The sequence below is a fragment of the Geotrypetes seraphini genome, chromosome 8 (genome assembly GCF_902459505.1).
Source record: "Geotrypetes seraphini chromosome 8, aGeoSer1.1, whole genome shotgun sequence".
Lineage (NCBI taxonomy): Eukaryota > Metazoa > Chordata > Amphibia > Gymnophiona > Dermophiidae > Geotrypetes > Geotrypetes seraphini.
In genome coordinates this window covers 160,427,483-160,448,037 of record NC_047091.1, presented here as the reverse complement: position 1 = coordinate 160,448,037, position 20,555 = coordinate 160,427,483, and the positions used below count along the sequence as shown (strand labels likewise).

The window sequence follows — 20,555 nt, the reverse complement described above, 5'->3', positions numbered from 1 at the left end:
AATTACCTCCATCCCCGTCCGTCCCCATAAAAAGCAGCAATTACTTCTGACAGGATCATCAATTCCACAGTTTCTTTTGTGTTTGCGCTGCTGTTTTCCTTGTGGAATCTCTTTGGTGGAACTCTATTTTGTTTTCTATTCATGGAATTAACTTATAAACCCCCTCTTTTACTAAGGTTGACGTGTCCATTATATTATATGGACGAACCCTGCTTCCAAAGCCTTCCATCCCTGTGGGAGTCCTGTTAGCTAGAGGGGAGTCCCCGTGGGAGTCCTGTGGGCCACAGGGGGTCCCTGTGGGAGTCCTGTGGGTTAGGGGGGATTCCCGTGGGACCCACAGGATTCCCGCGATCTCCGTTCCCATGCAGACCTCTACTCTGCACTGATCCTGAAAAAAAATTTGATTACCTCATAAACTACTGTAGTTTTACCCCTTTCCTCCAGTCAAAGTATTGCTAGTGTGTTCACATTAGATATTGTGATGTTACAAATTATCCAAGATTTAAAAAAGACTGCATCCTCGTGGGGAGAGACTTTTTAAGTAAAGTTACCACACTTTCAAATAATGAGTTTTCCATTTAAGGAACCTTCTTCCATCCTGTGCCTCTCAAGTAGCCAATAAATTGAAATGATTTCACCAATGCCAGTACACTTGGAGGTTCAGGTGTCGTCTGATTTTGTAATATGCATCTTCCAAAATAAGATGGTACCCCCTTTATCTTTTCCCTGAAAGGAGCCCGGCCTGTCCAAAAACTTTTGTTCTTGTACAATCCCACTTTATTCCGGGACCAGTGGGTTATGCATCTTCAGCCACCAGGCACTGTAGAAAGCTTTAAATAATTGAAGTCATATCCCCTCCCCTCTGCTAGCACATCTTGGAGCATGCTCAGTAGAATCTAGTTTTAGCTTTTTACAAGCTAAGCCTGTAGAAGTTTATTTCTTCTGCTCATGTTTTATTTGGATAGTTTCAGTAATGTTTCCAATATTTCCCTCACGAGTCAGCCATCGTGCTATGGAGGTTCCGTGTGGGGACCTCCTTGTGGCGGGAGATCACAGACGGTTGGAGAGCGTCTGCTTCTGGGGGGTTCCCTGCGTGGTAGTAAGTCCCCCTGGACAGCCTGCTGGACAGATCGGGGCTCCAGGATCAGGAGCCAGCTCACCCCAGGTTTGTCCGCTAGTGGGTGCAGCGCAGGCTGAGTAGTTCCATGAAGCGCGCCCAGGACCGGAGCCCGACTGCGTGCCTCCGCAGGTAGTTGCGTGACGAATCTAAAGGTGGCGGAGGTCATTGACCTTGGTGGTCAGGCCAGTGGGGCAGTCAGAAGACTTGAAATGCTGCTTTACAGCTTCCTGAGGCATTTGATCTCTTTACATGCTATTTATAGCTTTGCCTGCATTTCTCCCTGCATCTCTGTATCACAGTGAGTAAACAGCATGACAGTCTGTTTTGTCGATTTTGGGGGGTCTTAAAATGTTTTTGGGGGGTGATTTCCCCTGCATGCCCTAACCCCTCCCCCCCTCTAAATTCCTAAAATCGCCATTTTCAGGGGTTCCTTGTTCTTTTCCTGGGCGATTTTATTGCAAAATTGGCACCCAGTAGCCATCTTGGATTTTCCAGTTTTGAATAAAGTTATATTTTTTATAGTAAGGAGCTTCGTTTTTGCTCCAAACTTCACAGATGGCCTTCCCAGGTTGAGATGTATTGATATCATTACTTGTTTGTGGCAGATGACTGTCTGTTGCGCAGCTGCATTCTGTGTGCTCTGCGGCCCCCAAGGAGGTTCTAAATTTGTATGGAAGCAGTTCCCTTCGCCTCAGGGGAGCCTCTCATTGAGCCTTCTGCCCAAATTTCCGTGAAAATCACATTTGGGGGCCCACAGGTGAGTGCTGGTGGTGTTTTGGTGTAACGCAAGCGTGTTTCCAGAGAAAGATTTGATAAGTCCTCAAAGTACCTTAATTCTGAGGAACACAGGGCAGCTTTTGCCGCAGGAGTCGTCCTTTTCCCCTGGAATTGTGCGTAGGCTCTTTAAGGCATTATTCGGAAACAGTCCATGCCTGTAATAGTCCCACCAACATTTAGCATTCTGTGGGGATGTCGCCACTGCTCAGCACGGATCTCTTGATTGGTCTCCCTGCAGGAACTGTGGAGCGCCAAAGGGCGATGCCTGCATTAGCGTTGGGTGCTCTCCCGATCCCTCTGCTTTCACAGGGACGTTCAATGGCGGCCGCTAGTGTGGAATATTTGGAGCTCTGTGTTCAGGCTCTGTGTGGATTTTGGGACTTGATTGACAATCCCACAGCATGCATGTTCCTATTCCCTGCTTGTCTGGTGGACATCATTACAGAACTAAACTAAACTAAACCTTAAGTTTATATACCGCATCATCTCCCACTGCAGGACTGGTCCCTGCTGGGCTCAGCCAGTCCCACAGAAATGTTTTCTCAGGAGTGATTAGGAGGCTGCAGCCTGCCTCTTTTCTTTGATACCCCGACGCGGGTCATATCATGTCGGAGATTTGGGGTAACCTGGAGGCCTGGAGGGTTCCCTGTTTTGCGCTAGGGCCATGACCAGGATTTGTCCTCTGGTGGTCAGTTTTACTAAATGCTTTGCTTCTCTGAAGGTGGATTTGGCTGTGACTCAGGTCACCATGCACACTTTTCCTGCCCGATGGAGGAGTGATCCTGTATGATATTCAGGACAGGAGTATGGATTTTATCCTTACACGCCTTTTTTGATTGGCTGCTGCTGGGATCAAGGCAGTGCACCAACATTGTACTTCGCTACACGGACGTTTCTTTACATAATTCACCATGCCCTGTCTCTATGGTGCTGCATGATTTGGAACTTTTCATCCCGGGGGGGATTGTACGGCTGTCGCCTTATCAGACATTCTGACAGTATGTGCCAAGCTGGGTACTTATTCAATGTCTGCCCGGAAGATGCTACAAATCAAGTAGCAATCTGTGGACTCCTCCTCTGAGACCAACCTGAGTACGCTTCCCTTTTGGGGACAGCGTCGGTTCAGCCAGGTTCAGGAGGATCTGGTAAGTGTACAAGACCGCAAGCCAATGGCTTTGCCTAGGAACAGGATGCGTCCCATCAAGGGTTCAGAGCATTCTGCTCTTAGTCCGTTTTGAAGTCTTCACCAGTATGACGGTCCTCCCTCCTCGGAGCAGACGTGTTCTGTGTCTCACAGACCCTGTGTCAGGGGGGTCTGGCTGGCAGCAGTCCTGAAATGGACATCCAGCAGCCCCCCCTCATCCCCAAGAAGACACAGTTCTGGCTCTCCCCCATACATCCAGGGGGGGCTGTCTATTTTCTTGGCGGAATATGAGACCGTCACATCAGACCGCTGGGTCTTGGAGGTGTTGCGCGATGGACTCACTTTGGAGTTTTTACGCCCTCACACCAAATACTTTCTTGTGGCCCCTGCAGGTTTCCCCAAGGTAGTGCTTCGGGTGCAGATCATGGTCCGCAGACGTTTGGAGCTTGCAGCCCTTGAGCCCATACCAGAAGGCAGCTTGGGGCACAGGCAGATACTCATCTTCATCGTTCCAATGAATGACTCCGAAATTGGAGATCTAGTCTGACTTTCAAATGGTGAATGTGATACTGATGGTGCCTTGCTTAGGCATGGAGATTGTGCGTTCTGTCATTGATTTGCTTCAGCGAGGAAGTTTCTGACCTCCCTGGATCTCATGGAAGTATATCTGTGTATCCCCTTTTTCCAGCACACAGGAAGTTGTTGCAGTTTTCACGTCCTAGAGCTACATTTTCAGTTTGCAGCTCTTCCCTTCGGGTTAGTGATGGTGCCCAGGCCCTTCACCAAGGTGTCGGTGGTAGTGGCAGCGCATCTTTGTGGCTTGAGTGTCTTGTTCCCCATGTATCTGGACAATTTGTTGTTCAGAGTTCCCTCTCTGTCAGAGGGAATCCAGGCAGTTCTGCAGGTGGTACCCTTGCTGCTGCATCTGGGCTGGGTGATCAACCTTCGGTGGAGCCACTTGTAGCCCACTCAGGATTTTGCGTTCCTAGGGGTTTGCCTTCTCATGGGACAGCGTTTGGGCAGTCTTCCTCAGTTGTTAGACACTAGTCCCCGGACAGTGTCTCCATCTAGAAGGGCATTAGTGAGTATTGTGCCCCTCATGGCGACTGGCGCCGAGGACCTGGATGCTCTGTCCGCAGGAGGGCCTTCTCTACGCCTCCCCTCTGTGGCCCATGTTAGGGTGTCTGATGCGTTGCATACAGACTACCCAGGAACTGTGATCTTGGTGGTTTCCGATTGACTGACACTACGATGGTATGCTGCCTTCGTGCGGCTCTGGCAGAGCCCGGGGACGGGGGGGCTGAGTTTCCCTGTTACCCACGGTTCCTCTTTCTCAGGGGCTGATCGCTTTGCAGGACCCCGGTCTCTTTAGTCTTGCGTCTGTCTTTTCAGAGCGTGGACTTGTCAACCAGGGGCTATTCTATTGGGGTGATAGCTGCGCTGCTTCACAGCACGTGGAAGTCCACAGTGGTGAGCTACACGAAAGTGTGGCTGTGCTACCAGGTTTGGTACACAAGCCGTCGGGAGGATTATAATTCTCCCTCGGTTCTTCAGGTGCTGGAGTCTTGGCAGGATGGCCTGCACAAGGGCCTTGCAGTGGCTTACCTAAAGAGTCAGATTGCAGATGTGTCTTGCCTGGTCACTATTGCCTTTGTCAGATCTTCGGCAGTTCTCCAGATGTGGTCCATTTCCTAAGGGATGCAGTTCATCTGAGGCCTTCTTTGTGCCTCCTTTGTCTAACGTACAATCTGCATCTGGTCTCCGCTCCCTGGCTCACTTGCTTTGTGAGCCTCTGGAGCTGGTGTCTGTGATGGATCTCTCTCTTTTTCAAGCCTGTATTCCTTTTTAACTGTCCTAAACTAAACTAAACCTTACGCTTATATGCCTCATCTTCTCTATAACAGTAGAGCTTGGCGTGGTTTACAAGAAATTAGAAAAGAGAACAAATACAATATGGATTTGGAATAGCATGGAGAGGAGCAGAATTTGCAACTTTGAAAATAGCTAAGTTTTCAGATGTTTTCGAAATGGTTGGAAGGAGCCCAGAAGTTAGGTTCCAGCTGTATACATTGCACTTCAAAACCATAGAAAGTAAACAATGGATCCTATTGGAAAAATAGGCTTAGGTAGAGTTACAAGACATCTGGATTTCCCCAGATGTTTTCCTTTTCAAGGACATGTCAGAGTCCGGATGACTTTTCAAAACCCGGCACTTTGTCAGATTGGACAGTATGGAGCTTTCAGCTCTTTCTTATCGGGATCCTTATTGTGTTTTATGGGTTCCGGGGTGCTCTTGCGTGCGGTTCCTCCCTTCTTCCAAAAGGAGTTGCTGTTTTCTATGTGTTTCAGGTAGTTCGCATTTTGGTATTTGTCTCTTCCAGTTCCGGCTAAGGACCAAGTTCTGCGGTCCTTGGATGAGCGCAAGACTTCCTTGGAGATAACCACCGAGTTTCGGGTCTCAGACCACCGGTTGGTCTGGCGTGTCCTGCCAGCAAGGGCTAGCCTGCTTTTGAGGCTACCATTTAGAGGGGGATTTGAGTGACTGTTCCTGCAGCTTATATAGCGGTTGCGGGCCCTTTCTACCAGGGGGTTTCTTCCTCATGAATTGAGTAGTTGGTGATACCCCAGGATGAGATTTAAAAGAATACTAAGTGATCCTCTCTGCATTCGTTCTCCAGGTTTTGCAGGATTGGTGTGGCGACCAAGCGGGATGCCGCTTTTGGTGCTTCAGTGTGGACAGCGAGCTCATCAGTCCCACCCTGAATTTTCGGGACTGCTGTGTTAAATCCCGTAATAAAGTGGGATTGTACAACAACGAAAGATTAGGTTCTTACTTCTGCTAATCTTCTTTCTTATAAATCCACACTTTATTCCTGGAACCCGCCCTATGTATGTCTGATTCGGTGTTCATCTGCCTGGAAGTACTGATAAGTTGGATTTATGTTTCAGTTCTGCTTTTATAAGAGTACCTTCTGCTAAATGTAGCACTATATTTGGGGGGTAACCTAGTTAGTGCCCCCTTCTGTCAGTGCATGCTATGTCTCCCTATAGCAGTGTTTTACAGTTTTCATTGTTGCTGTTTTGCATATGTTATATAAGCGGAATTAATTATTATTAATTACTAAAATATGGGGGCCAATGACATCTTTTTGTGATGATTAAACAATAGTTTTTCTATTGAAATATACACCAGGAATAACAGAGGGTGGGAAGGGTTCTTATTATATTGTATACATTAATAATAATAGTGGGGAGGGGGGATGGACTATGGGTTTATATATATACTATTGTTGTTTTTCTTGATGGATTTACAAGTGATGTTTTCAAGACTATGTATGGTTCTATATTGTACACTTGTTGAAAGATTAAAAATGAATAAATAATTTTTTTTTACAAAAAATTATTTGGTGGGGAGTTCCCCGTTTCTTTCTCTCTCTTGTTTCTTGTTGTTGTAGATGTTCCTGGCTGCAAACTTGATTCTACTGAGCATGCTCCAAGATGTGCTAGCAGAGGGGAGGGGTTATGACTTTATTTATTTGAAACTTTCTACAGTGCCTGATTGCTGGAGATGCATAACCCACTGGTCCCGGAATAAAGTGTGCAAGAAAGAAGATTAGCAGAGGTAAGAACCTAATCTTTCATTCAACTGAACCTAGTGCCCAACACAGTAACCATATAACTCGGTAAACTGGTCCAAAATTGATGTATCTTTTGGCAACCCCAAAAGGCATGTATTATCCTCCCTGTCACATTTAACACACCCAATAGTGTGTATTTCCCTGGCTTGTTTACAACTATTTTTATGTCCAATATGTTCTAAGTAAAACTCTGATAGCACTACCTCAACCAGGCAGTAGTGGTTAACACAGGGCAATAAGCAAACTAGTCTCGTCAGTGGGATCCTAAATAGGATTACCAGATGTCTGGATTTACCCAGACATTTCCTCTTTTTAGAGGGCATTTCCAGATGGCTTTTCAAAACCTGGCACTTTAGGTTTTGAAAAGCAGATTGCGTTGGGAGGGGCATGTGCGCATACAGCGCAGTGATGTCACACACCACATCTGTGCATGCGTGGATTCCCCCCCAACCGAGATGAGCAGGCTGAGGGGGACAGGGCTAGGGGCGAGGCTGGGGCATGGCATGGGCATAACGGGGTGGGGATGGAACTGGTGGTGGGTCCATTGGTCTGAATACGTAAAATCTGATAACCCTAATCCAAAATGCAGTTGAGAAGCTCCGTAGAGGAAATTAGCTCTACCTCATTAGTTAAAAGATATTCCAATAAATGTATTCCCACCTGCTCCCATCCTACAAAAGTTGCATTATCCCAGGACAAGCAGGCAGCATATTCTCACGAATGGGTGATGTCACTGACGGAGCATCAATACAGACCACTTTAAAAGTGCATCGCCACTTTAAGTCTTTAGAAAGTTTGCGATAGCCTGAACTGCGCAAGTGCCTTCTCGCCCAAAGTAGAATGCGCAGTCCCTCAATTTCTTAGTTTCCGCGGAGCTAAGAAGTCGCTTCATCAACAGCTGTTGAGATTTTTTTGCTGCCTTCCCGCTCACATGGCTTATTTTTTGACTTTTTAGTCGGTTTTTATTTTCTTTCTTTTTTATACTTAAAAAAAAAGAAATTTTTTTTTTTTTAACTTTATCGCTTTTGTGAGTTCTGCCCGGCGGTGCCTGTTTGCCTCCTTGCGCCTCGACTTTTGATTTTGCCAAGGCCATTTTTCCCTCCATGTCCCGTCCTCAGATGGGTTTTAAGAAGTGCGGACAGTGCTCGCCCTATTTCCATCATAGATCCGCATCGCTGGTGTCTCCAGTGTTTGGGGCCAGAGCATAGGGCTGAATCGTGCACTCGTTGTTCCTCACTCCAGAAGAGGAGCCTTAAAAATCGTCTGATTCAACAGCGTCTCCTCTTCAGTTCCGCTATGGAGGGTGATTTGACACCAGCGCCAACGTTGGGGTCCACACCGAAGTCGACATCGCAACACCCAACGTCAATGGATTCATCTTCGGTGTCGTATGCAATGGATAAGCTGGCTAAGAAGCCTTCCCCCACCACTTCGTGCTCCCAGGTCACTTCAGCAGTGAGCCAAGTTTCTTATCTGGAAAGTGGTCTTCCTTATTGCTTTTACCTCTGCCAGGAGGGTCAGTGAGTTACAAACATAAGTAGCAGATCCACCTTTCACAGTTTTTCATCATGACAAGGTGGTTCTGCGTACATATTCAAAGTTTCTTCCAAAAGTTGTCACTGAATTTCATCTCAGTCAATTGTTCTACCAGTGTTTTTTCTTAAACCTCATTCTCATGCCGGAGAAACTGCTTTGCATACTTTGGACTGTAAGTGGGTTTTGGCCTACTACATTGACCGGACAAAGCCACAACGAACATCTCCCCAACTTTTCAACTCTTTTGATCCAAACAAGTTGGGGCATCCTGTATCCAAGAGAACGATTTCAAACTGGCTGGCTGCCTGCATCTCGTTCTGCTGTGCTCAGACTGAACTGGTACTGGAGAGTCATGTCACAGCCCAAAAAGTTAGAGCTATGGCAGCTTCTGTGGCTTTCCTTAGATCTACGCCCATTGAGGAAATCTGTAAAGCTTTCACCTGGTCCTCAGTTCATACATTTACGTCCCACTACTGTCTAGAATCTTTCTTCAGATGTGATGGGCACTTCGGCCAATCCGTATTACAAAATTTATTTTCTTAGGCCAACACTTCCACCATCCCATCTCTGCTAGCTTGGAGGTCACCCATTCGTGAGAATATGCTGCCTGCTTGTTCTGGGATAAAGCACAGTTACTGTGGTTTTGAAGTGCAAGGTGTACAGCTGAAACCTAACTTCTATTTTCCCATAGACTCAGCATTTCATTATTCGCAATTTTGCGGTTCGTGAACATTTTCGGGAACCACACTACCGCGAATAATGAGGACGGATTATATTCTTTTTGAAGCATAGAAGTTGGGAACTAAACCTGTGCTACATGGCATGAAAATGGTGAGGAGCATATTATGCCTGCTCTAAGCCAACTGAGGTACATTGTTTATGGAACACCAATTCTAAATATGACGCAGTAAACATGCATGATTGTAGAGCTGCATATTTGGCAAGTCCAGTCCCCCTTGATCCCAACCTACCACCCAAAAATAATAATTAATTTTTTGCTTCTTATTGACCCAGCAAAATTTAGCAAACAAGGGATTCAAATTGTCTTTTAGCAGTAACCATATGGGAATAGTTTGCAAAGGATAAAGCCAGTGGGGCAGTATGGTCATACAAATTAAATTTATCTTCCGTAGTAACAATATAGAGACATGGGGGAAGCCATTGCTTGCCCTGGATCGGTAGCATGGAATATTGCTACTCCTTGGGTTTTGGCCAGGTATTAGTGGCCAATCCAGGTATTGGATTGGCCACAGTGAGGACTTGCTACTGGGCTTGATGGACCATTGGTCTGACCCAGTAAGGCTATTCTTATGTTTCTCTATCTTTCCAATTATCCACATGTCTGCCAACAACCCAGGGACATTTATGGAATATAATGAAATCACCTCCATTGCGCACTGTATCCCTAGGTATTTAAAAGAACCCTCCCTCCATTGCAGCAGAAAAGGTGACCTCTAGGCAGTTCCCACTGTTCTTGGTGAAGGTAGCACTACTGATTTTGCCAGGATTAAACAGAAGCCTGCATAGTCCCCATATTCTTGAAAAATCTCTAACAAATATTTCAAGGATTCCTCAGGAATATCATTGGCAAAAGCTACCACTTAAAGCAGAAGGGACCAACCATAATACCTCTGATATCTGGTGTTGCATTTAGATCTCTGAGCAAAGGATCTAGCATCAATTCAAAAAGCAAAGGGGATAGCTCTACCTACTTCCTCAATATATCAGAAAGCGTTCCGACTCAAATCCGTTTGCTAATATGTTGGCAGTTCGCAAGGAGTATAAGGCTTTTATGTCTGACACACAACATCTATGAAACCAATATTTAGCTAATGTAGCATACAGAATCTCCCAATGGACTCTATCAAATGCTTTTTCTGCATCAAAACTAATTAGCAATAATGGAAGCTTTGCCTACTCCCTGCACTCTTAAGGATGCTAGAATTTTCCTTAAACTGTTTATCAATTGACCCTGTACAAATCCCACCTGAGAGTAATGGATAAGTGTTGGTAACACCCTTACCAATCAATTTGCCAGGGCCTTAGCCAAAAGTTTATCTTCAGTATTTAGTAAGGAGATAGGCTAGTAGGATTCAGGCATGGTAGGGTGTTTCCCAGGCTTCACGAGCACCATTACTCTAGCTATGTTCAGGAAATCAGGTATAGCTTTCTCATTTCTAATGACATTAAACATTTTTGTAAGAGAAGCCACTATCTCCTCTCCCAGTAGTTTATAAAATTCATTCCGAAAGCCATCCTCATCTGACTTTTAGAAGTGGGCACTGTTTAATTACCCAATAGACCTCCTTAGCGCTATTGGAATTTAAATAGTCCCTGCCTCCTGATTTAATTTAGGCAATTGTAGCCCATCCAAATCATATGACCTGGCACCCCCTCCTCCACTGGTGCAGCATATAATTACCTACATATTTCCTCATCATAAGAACATAAGCAGTGCCTCCGCCGGGTCAGACCATAGGTCCATCCTGCCCGGCAGTCTGCTCCCGCGGCGGCCCAAACAGGTCACGACCTGTCTGAATCACCAGAAGGGGCTCCCTTGCCACCTTGGTTTCTCATTGAAGTCCTATCTTCCCATCGTAGTCCTAACCCTCCGGTCTTGCACATGCACGACCTGTTGGGTTTCTATACTTATTACCTGGTTAGCTTTCTATACTTGTGTTACATCCTAGCTCCTCCCTCAGTATCCCACGATCCCTTTATCCCTCAGGAATCCGTCCAATCCCTGTTTGAATCCCTGTACCGTACTCTGCCTGATCACTTCCTCCGGTAGCGCATTCCAAGTGTCCACGACCCTTTGGGTGAAAAAAAACTTCCTTGCATTTGTTTTAAACCTATCTCCCTTCAGTTTCTCCGAATGCCCCCACGTACTTGTTGTCCCCTTCAGTCTGAAGAATCTGTCCCTATCCACCCTCTCTATGCCCCTCATGATCTTGAAGGTCTCTATCATATCTCCCCTGAGCCTCCATCAGTTGTGGCTCTGTCTCCTACTCTATTAATCAGTATTAAAATCTTTTTTCAAGCCCTCCTTGGTTGACACAAATCTAGCTAATAGTTTACCCCTTTTATTCCCATGACTGTATAACTGATATTTGTAATATGCTAGGGACGTAATCATCTGTTTATGGATTATCTCATTTAAAGTGGTTTGTTATTTCACCTCCTTTTGTTTTTGAGCTTTGGTATGGGCATTCCCTTATTACTGCCACTGTAATCTCAACTGGCATACTAAGCACAAAATTTCATGATCTCTGGCTGCCGTTATATAACTTGTGTAACTCATAAAATTCCCACATAGTACAGTCTTTCCTCCCAATAAATAATGGATATCTTTGTAGCTGCTAAAAGAGAAGTCTATAGGCCATTATTGAGATGGCTTGGGGAAATCCACTGCTTATTCCTAGGATAAGCAGCATATAATCTGTTTTGCTGCTTGGGACTTGGGTTGGCCACTGTTGGAAACAGGATACTGGGCTTGATGGACCTTTGGTCTGCCTCCAGTTTGGCAATTCTTATGTTCTTATGGGATTTTTATTCCTTCCACCAGCATAAAAGCTGCTTCTGAAATTTGGGATCTGTATCAGGTGCCAGTGGAAAAACCCAGCAATATCTCCTTTTCTCAACCTCACTCGGAGTCCAATCTGTCCACACCAATGAATGATCTGATATAACATAGGACTCAATCTCTGCTTTAGATATTGAGGTGAACAAATCCCTTGTTACCAATAGATAGTCTATGTGGGATTGTGTGGAATGTACCCTAGAGAGGTATTGGATGCAGAACCCTCCAGACAACTACCATATCTACAGTAATATGGAACATAGGTTTTAGAGATCCCTGGTTACATTAGTTTTATCTATGGCTGAACTGTAGGACCTATCCTACAATGATCGCATACAACATTAAAATCCTCTCCCACCGGGGATCCAAGATGGCGTCTGGCTGGACGTGCTGAGATGCCGCTCTGACGATTTTCCTTAAAACAATTTTCAAACAATTCGCAAGTGGTTCTTTTACTTACCCGATGCCTAAACGGAGGGGCCGTAGCACCGCTGGTGCCTCGCGGCCCACGGCCACCCCCGCGGCTGGTGACATCGGGGAACTCATCAGGCGGATGCAGGGTATTTTTTCGGCGTCGGAGGGAGGCCCGCAGAGGAGTAGCGGCGTCAGTGAGGCCGTGGAGATTCCTCCGGGATTGGAGACATCGCTGAGCCCCGACGTTAGGGCGCCGCCCCCGCAACCTCAGCTAAGCAGCTCTCCAAGGGGTAAGGTAACCCCGGAGGTCGGGGTCTTGTCTTCCCCTGAGGCAAGTAGTCCATCACAGAGCCTGCTGACAGGAGCTCCTATGGATATGAGCTCCTTTGAAGAAGCTGAGGGGGAATCATCTGAGAGGCGAGTTAACCTTCAGGGACAGCGTAAAGTTATTCAACTGGACGGTGAGCACTATGACATTTCTTTACCTGTTATTTCTTTGGAAAAACCCTCAGAAGTAACTCTGGACTCACTATGGGATCTTATGGCCGGACTAGTGAAGACCATAAGTCCCAAACTTCAGTTAATTGAGGGGAAATTATCTCAACATTCCACTGAACTTAAAGAATTGAAAAAGGATATGACTGCCTCTAATTTCTCGGTTCAAAAGCTTGAACAAGACATTAAATCATCCAAACAATTACAGGAATCTTTAATGAAAGACAATATCAATCTTAGAAGAAAAATGGAGAACTTAGAAAATAACTCTAGATACAATAACTTAAGAATCATTAATTTTCCTAAGCTTCCACTGACACCTCCTAGAGAAATGTTTAAAAGATATTTTCTTGAAGTTTTGGGGGCCTCAGAAGATTCATTACCTCCTTTATCACGAGTCTATTATTTACCTAATAAGACTAAATTACCAAAAAAGCCGTCGGATCAAGGATTATTGGATGTATCAGAGTTATTGGAAAAATCAGATAAAGAGGTTGTAGAACCGTGCACTTTGATTATAACAGTAGCTCTCTCTATTGATAAAGTGTGGTTGTTAAAACTGTTCTTTAAAAATAGACAGAAAGAATTTATGGGTTGTAAAGTGCAGGTATTTCCTGATTTATCACGAGAGACGCAAAGGCGTCGTCGTGAATTTCTTTTGTTGAAGCCAGGTGTTATATCTTTGGGTGCTACTTTTTATTTGCGACACCCTTGTAAATGTATAGTCCATCACCGATCAGTTAAATATGTTTTCTTTGAGCCTAATCAGTTGACTTCTTTTTTAGCGCTCTCCCGATTGGAGGTAGAAAAATCATAAGCTCTATGACTATAGGTTAATCCCAGCAATCAGCTTTCCAGCTAACTTTATGAAAGAGTGTACATTAAGTTCAATTCTTCAATTTTGGTTTTATTTTATAAGAAATCTTGGATCCAATTTAGAGGACTTGAGCATTTTAGTTAATAAATGATTTAATGTTATAGGAATGTTTCTTGCTTTATCTAGAATTGCTAATTTGCTTTCTGTACAAGGTATTCTTGATTATATGATTTGAAAATCAATAAATATATTTAAACATAAAATCCTCTCCCACCATGAGAGGGAATTTTGCATGCTGCATTAGTAAGTTAAACAATTTCTTATAAAAGTGCCTGTCAATACTGATTGTAGGAATAAACATTACATAACAATTCTTGTCTTGTTATGAACACTTGACAAAGCATGTACCTCCCATTCTGATCAGCCTCCAGAACCTTAATCTCTTCCACTATACCTTTGCAGAACAATATAGCACTCCACATCTTTTCCCTTATGTTGAAGACATTATGCAGCCCCCGCCCACCATCGTTTTAATTTAGCATGTTCTAGTATGACAGATACTATTCCTGAACCTGTGGGTAATCAATCTCTTCTTGTGAGAACTCATGTAGGAAGCTTCATTTGCACTCTTTTGCTCCTCCTCCCATCCCTCTAGGCTGTCCTTCAACTCATCACTTGTCTTCCTACAAGCGAGACAGTAGGAGCTTGTCTTTTCTGCTCATGTTTCTTTTCATTTTAAGCTCAGTCTTTTTTATAAACCGTATGTGAGGCTTTTTTGTGCCGCAAAGGATCCCCTTTGTGAGACAGCTCTGGCTGCAGGAGAGCGCAGACTCTGAGGTCGAGAGTCTGCTTCCAAGGAGCAGACTGCTTGGCAGTGCATTCACTTTAGACAGACTGCATGGACAGTTTGAAGGCTCAGGGACTATTTCCTTGGGAGCACAGCTTGACCTAGGTTCATCTGCAGTGGGCTTGAGCACAGATTGCATGGCTTCATGGTGGTTTTTATCCAGGGTCGGAGCCGACTGCTTTCTTCCCCCTCATTTTGTATTTGCGTTTTCCTAAGGGGGTTGAACTCTCCGGCCGGTACATCGGGCCTGAGAGGCAGTCAGAAGACATAATCAGTTCAGATTCCAGGGTTCTTGAGACAGGAGTTCTCCCTGTAATCTATTTGTAGCTTCCACACTTGTAACTCCCACCACACAGCATGGCACAGTGAGTAAAAGGCTGACAGCCTGGCAAAACCAAATTGGGGAAGGGGGGGTTGTCTTTAAAATCAGATTTTTTTTCACTTCTGGGGTTAGAGTTAGGTTCCACCACCTCTAAAATACTAAAATCGCTATTTTTATTTTTCAATGTAGCTCCCCCTAGCCGTTTTTTGTGCTAAAATTGCTGCTATGGCAGCCATGTTGGATTTTCTGATTTGAAAACAAAATCCTTTGCCTCAAAACACCTTGGTTTTGCTTCAAATCAGGTTGGATGAACTCCTCAGGCCCAGGATATCTGGGATTCATGTCAAATTTGCAGTAGATGGCCATCCGAGGAGCATCTGTGTTCCACGTGCCTTGCAGCATGTGAGGGGGGTGGGAGCCCATGACTTAGCATCCCCCTGTGGAGGGGGGTGTCAGTACCTAGTTGGTTAGAGGAACAGGGAACAAATTTGAGCCAGAGAACAGTATAAATGCATCCCTGGCTAAATGCAATTATAATGTGGCTAGAAAACCCCAGAAAGGGACTAGGCAGCATCTGTTGAGGCCATCTAGATCTCTTGGTCAGGGGTTTTCCCCTGAATTCATTAATAATGTTTACATGATTAACCAGGGCCACGTGGAAACCTCAGGGATCACAGCCTTGCTGGCGCCAAGGGTTTCCTCCCCCCATAAGTACAATTCCCCCGCAACAGTGTCATGCGCAAGTCAGAGACTTTCAGTTAGAGGATGTCAGTGGTGTAAATGACTCTGTTTCTAGGCCTTTACTCTCCCTGTCAAGGTGCTTTATAGCAGGAGATGCATCTTCATCTTTGGGGGAGCCTGATCCAGATCTGGTGGAGGCCCTTGATCTTGGCGAGGACCCAACTGTGCTCAGACTCTTTAAACCTTCAACGCTTCTGGGGATAATCATTGAATCCCTCCAAAAAATTGATGCTAGAGGCTTCTCCATTCTCTCCCTTGCAGTGCTCATTTATGAGCAGCACAAAGGTACAGACCTCTTGCTTTCCCTGACATCAAGACATTACAAAAATGCTTACAGATTATTGGGAGGTACCGAATTAACATATGGCCAGCGTGTAAGACCATATGCTGAATTCCTTACTGGACAGCGGCCTCAAACCTTTAGGGAGCCAGAGATCATTTCAGAATTCCAGACAAAGATTTGGAGGGGCCAGGCGCCTGTAATCTTCAGGATATCACTTTTCCACAGCTCCAAAGAAGCAGTTATGATGCTGAGCCTTCACACATCAGAGAGAGGTTATATGCCTATTTGTAGGCATGGACAGAGATCCCTACAAGATCGCTGGGTGCTGGAAATTATTCAGAATTGGTACAAGTTTGAGTTCTTTTGTCACCTCCCATACCTTTTTATAGTCTTCCCGGCAGGGAAGCTACTAAAGGTGGCCAAAGTCAGAGCAACAGTGCAAAGATTTACAGATATGGAAGCCATAGAGCCCATCCTAGAGGAAGACTCAGATTCTGGCAGATACTCGATATACTTCCCTGTGACCAAGAGAGACTCCAATGACTGCAGGGCCAGTTCTAGACTTCATAACGGTGGATGCAGCCATCAAGATACCACGTTTCCAAATGGAGATTGTGAGGTCGGCAATTGCATCAGTGGCACCAGGAAGATTTCTTGCCTACCTGGATTTGATGGAGGCTTATCTGCACATTCCCATTTTTCCAGACCACAGGAAGTATTTGCAGTTCCATGTGTTGGAGCAACACTTACAGTTTGCAGCTTTGCCCTTTGGGCTAGCCACATTACCATGGAACTTTACCAAGGTGATGGTGGTGATTGCAGCTCACCTATGCAGAATGGGCATACAAGTTGATCTGTACCTGGACAATTGGCTAATCAGAGCCCAGTCCATATTTGAGGGCAAACTAGTACACAGAGTGATCCAAGTGCTGCAGAAGCTCATCTGGGTGGCCTATGTCAATCACCAAGGTGACAACAAGAGCGCTGTTTTGATGGGCAGAGGCTCATCTTCTGGCACTCTCGGCAGCACATGTGGCAGGAGTGGACAATGTACAAGCAGATTTCCTCAGCCGGAAGACCCTGAATTCCGGGGAATGGTCCTTGCCCCAGGAAACCTTCACCTGCATAGTGAATTGGTAGGGGCAACCGACATTCAACCAATTCTTCAGTCGAAGGCGTGAGCTGGGAAGCGAAGGCCTGGATGCCTGGTTCAACCCTAGCCGAAGGCAGGTCTTTGATATGCATTCCCTCCATGGGGCTGACTTCTGTGCAGGTTAATGGTGCACCAGGGAAGGGTGATTCTAGTGGCACCAGATTGGCCGAGACGCTCCTGGTATGCAGACCTAGTCTATCTGCAAAAGGATCAAAGTCTCAAACTTACCTATCATCTCTGGCCACTCACGTAGAATCTAATTGCCCTGCAAGATCCAGAACGCTTTGGTCTTACAGCATGGCTCTTGAACATACTGCTCTAGGACGCAAAGGCTTTTCAGATAGAGTGATCTCCACAGTTCTGAGGTGTAGGAAAAAGTTGACTGGTCAGTGTACGCAAAGGCCTGGAAGTTTTTACAAACTTGGTGCACTCAGAGGAGTGAAGACACGAGCTCAGTTCAAATCTCGGTGATACTCGCCTTTCACTTAGGAAGTCTAGAAAAGGGCCTAGCATTTGGCTTCCTGAGAGTTCAGGTAGCTGGGCTCTGCTGTTTTTGGCCCAGTATTAATAAGAGTGCCCTTATTGCATATCTGGATATAGCCATATTTTTTGAAGGGCACATTACAGCTCTGCCCTCTAGTGTGATGACCTTTTTCCAACGTGGAATCTTAATCTGCTTCTCTAAGTGCTAGCTAGAAAGCCTTTGGACCAAGCTTCCTTGATGAACCTTACCATCAAGACGGTATTTTTTATGGCAGTCACCTCCGCCTAAAGAGTGTTGGAAATACAGGCTTAATCCTGCAGCCATCCTTTTCTTAGGATTTCGGATGTAGGTGTGATCTTGTGCACAGTCCCATCTTTCTTGCTGAAATTGATTTTCATTTTCCACATCAACCAGGAGGTATGCTTGCCTTCACACCCTTTAGTTTGAGGGGAAGAAAATTTGATTGTGGGTTAAGATCATTGGATATGTGCAGACACTTGCTGTGGTATGGGGAAGTTAGGATGAATTTCGATTGTCAGTTCATGTTTGTGCTGGCTGGAGCAGCCCTTAAAGGTCAGTTAGCATTGAAAGTGACTATTTCAACATAGATCCGAATGGCCATTTCTTCTGCCTATATCATAAGAACATAAGAATTGCCAAACTGGGACAGACCGAAAGTCCATTAAGCCCAGTATCCTATTTCCAACAGTGGCCAACCCAGGTCCTAAATGCCTAACTAGATCCCAAGTAATAAGAATAAGCAGTGGACCCCAAGCCATGGATGTCTCTTTTAGGAATTTATCCAAACCTTTTTTTTTTTTTTTATAATCCTGCTAAGCTTTAATCCTGCTAAGCTATAATCCTGCTAAGATTTCACCACATTCTCTGGCAACAAATTCCAGATTTTAATTACACGTTGTATGAAATATTTTCTCCAGTTTGTTTTAAATCTACTACTTAATAGCTTTATCACAGGCCCCCTAGTCCTAGTAATTTTTGGAAAGAATAAACAAACGATTCACATCCACCGTTTCAACTCCACTCGGTATTTTAAAGACTTCTGTCATATCACTCCTGAGCCGCTTTTCTCTAATCTGAAGAGCCCTAGCCACTTTAGCCTTTCCTCATGCGGAAGTCGTCCCATCCCTTTTCTCATTTTTGTTGCTCTTCTTTGTACATTTTCTAATTCCGCTATATCTGTTTTGAGATACAGCGACCAGAATTGCATACAGTGTTTGAGGTGTGGCCATACCATAGAGTGATTCAAGGGCATAATGTTTCTATCTTTGTTTCCATTCCTTTCTGATAATATTGGAAATGGGAAGCATATGCCTATAACTGTGTAGACGCATTCCACGAGAAGAAGAAATCTGTAGAGACACCACTTGATCTTCTCTGCATACATTCAAGAAGTTTTACAGAGTAGATGTGGCGGCCAAATAGGACTCCGCATTTGGATCTTCGATTCTGATGGCAGGTTCATCTGTCCCACCCTAAGCTCGGGGTCTGCTCTCATACGTCCCACAGGATGAGGAATAGAGTGTCTGTTGTACTAGAAGGAAAGATTAGGTTCTTACCTCATTAATCTTCTTTCTAGTAGACTTACACTCTATTTCTGAAGTCAGCTCCATCAGATGTGAATTCGCCTTCTTATCCTTAGACAAGCAGGCAGCATATTTTTACATGTGGGTGATGTCATCCATGGAGCCTGGTACGGACAGTGGAAAGTGTAGTATCATTTTAGCTTTAACAAGCTTTTAGACTGCTTGCATCGTGCATGCGTGAGTGCATTCCCGCCCGACGCCAGCTCGCGAGGTTTTGTTTTCTGCGGAGTGAAGAAACATAGAAATAGACGGCAGATAAGGGCCACGGCCCATCCAGTCTGCCCACCCCAATGACCCTCCCTATCTATGTCTGCGAATAGATCCCACATGTCTATCCCATTTGGCCTTAAAATCTGGCACGCTGCTGGCCTCAATGACCTGAATTGGAAGACTATTCCAGCGATCAACCACCCTTTCAGTGAAGAAGAACTTCCTTGTGTCACCATGCAGTTTCCCGCCCCTGATTTTCCACGGATGCCCCCTTGTTGCCGCGGGACCCTTGAAAAAGAAGATATCTTCTTCCACCTCGATGCAGCCCGTGAGATACTTGAATGTCTCGATCATATCTCCCCTCTCTCTGTGTTCCTCGAGTGAGTAGAGCTGTAACTTCCCTAACCGCTCCTCGTATGGGAGATCCTTGAGTCCTGAGACCATCCGGGTGGCCATTCTCTGGACTGATTCCAGTCTCAGCACATCCTTACGGTAATGCGGCCTCCAGAATTTCACACAGTACTCCAGGTGTGGTCTCACCATGGATCTATACAGTGGCATAATGACTTCAGGTTTACGGCTGACGAAACTCCTGCGTATGCAACCTATGATTTGCCTTGCTTTGGATGAAGCTTGCTCCACTTGATTTGCAGTCTTCATGTCTTCACTGACAATCACCCCTAAGTCTCTTTCTGCTTCAGTTCTTGTCAGGATCTCCCCATTTAGGGTGTAAGTCTTGCATGGATTTTGGCTTCACAGGTGCATGACTTTGCATTTTTTGGCATTGAAACTGAGTTGCCAGGACCTAGACCAGCGCTCCAGAAGAAGTAGGTCGTGCATCATGTTGTCTGCCATTGAATTTTTGTCTGTTGTGCTTTTGCTCACTACATTGCTTAGTTTGGCATCATCGGCGAATAATGTTATTTTACCTCGGAGCCCTTCTGCCAAGTCTCTTATATAGATGTTGAACAGGATTGGGCCCAGGACGGAGCCCTGTGGCACTCCACTTATCACCTCTGACATTTCGGAGGGTGTGCCGTTCACCACTACCCTCTGAAGCCTACCTCCAAGCCAGTTCCCGTTTATATTTCAAGTTTCTCTTCTATTACTTTTCTTTTGAAAACAAATGACGAAGAAAAGTAGAAAGTAAAAATAAATTTTGGACTTTCCTCCAACTTTTTACTTAGCGGCCTTCACACAAATTTCCATCCTGACTTCCTGCGTAATCTTTGCTGGATTTTCGGCTTTGGTTCTACTCCAACCTGGCTTTCCCTCTCTGACGGTATCTGTCTCCGAGGCTATAGCTTGGAAGAAGGAAAACAGTATTGATTAAAGACAAATTTTTTCTTTCTTCGTTTATTTATTTCCACATATAGGTCTGGAGTCGAAT

The 20,555-nt window shown here is 45.1% G+C and overlaps 1 protein-coding gene across 17 annotated transcripts in view; it reads left to right on the top strand.

Moving 5' to 3' along the window:
- The window catches only part of ATXN2 (ataxin 2), a 735,162-nt gene that overhangs the window by 533,221 nt on the left and 181,386 nt on the right, over positions 1-20,555 (top strand). The window lies entirely within an intron of this gene.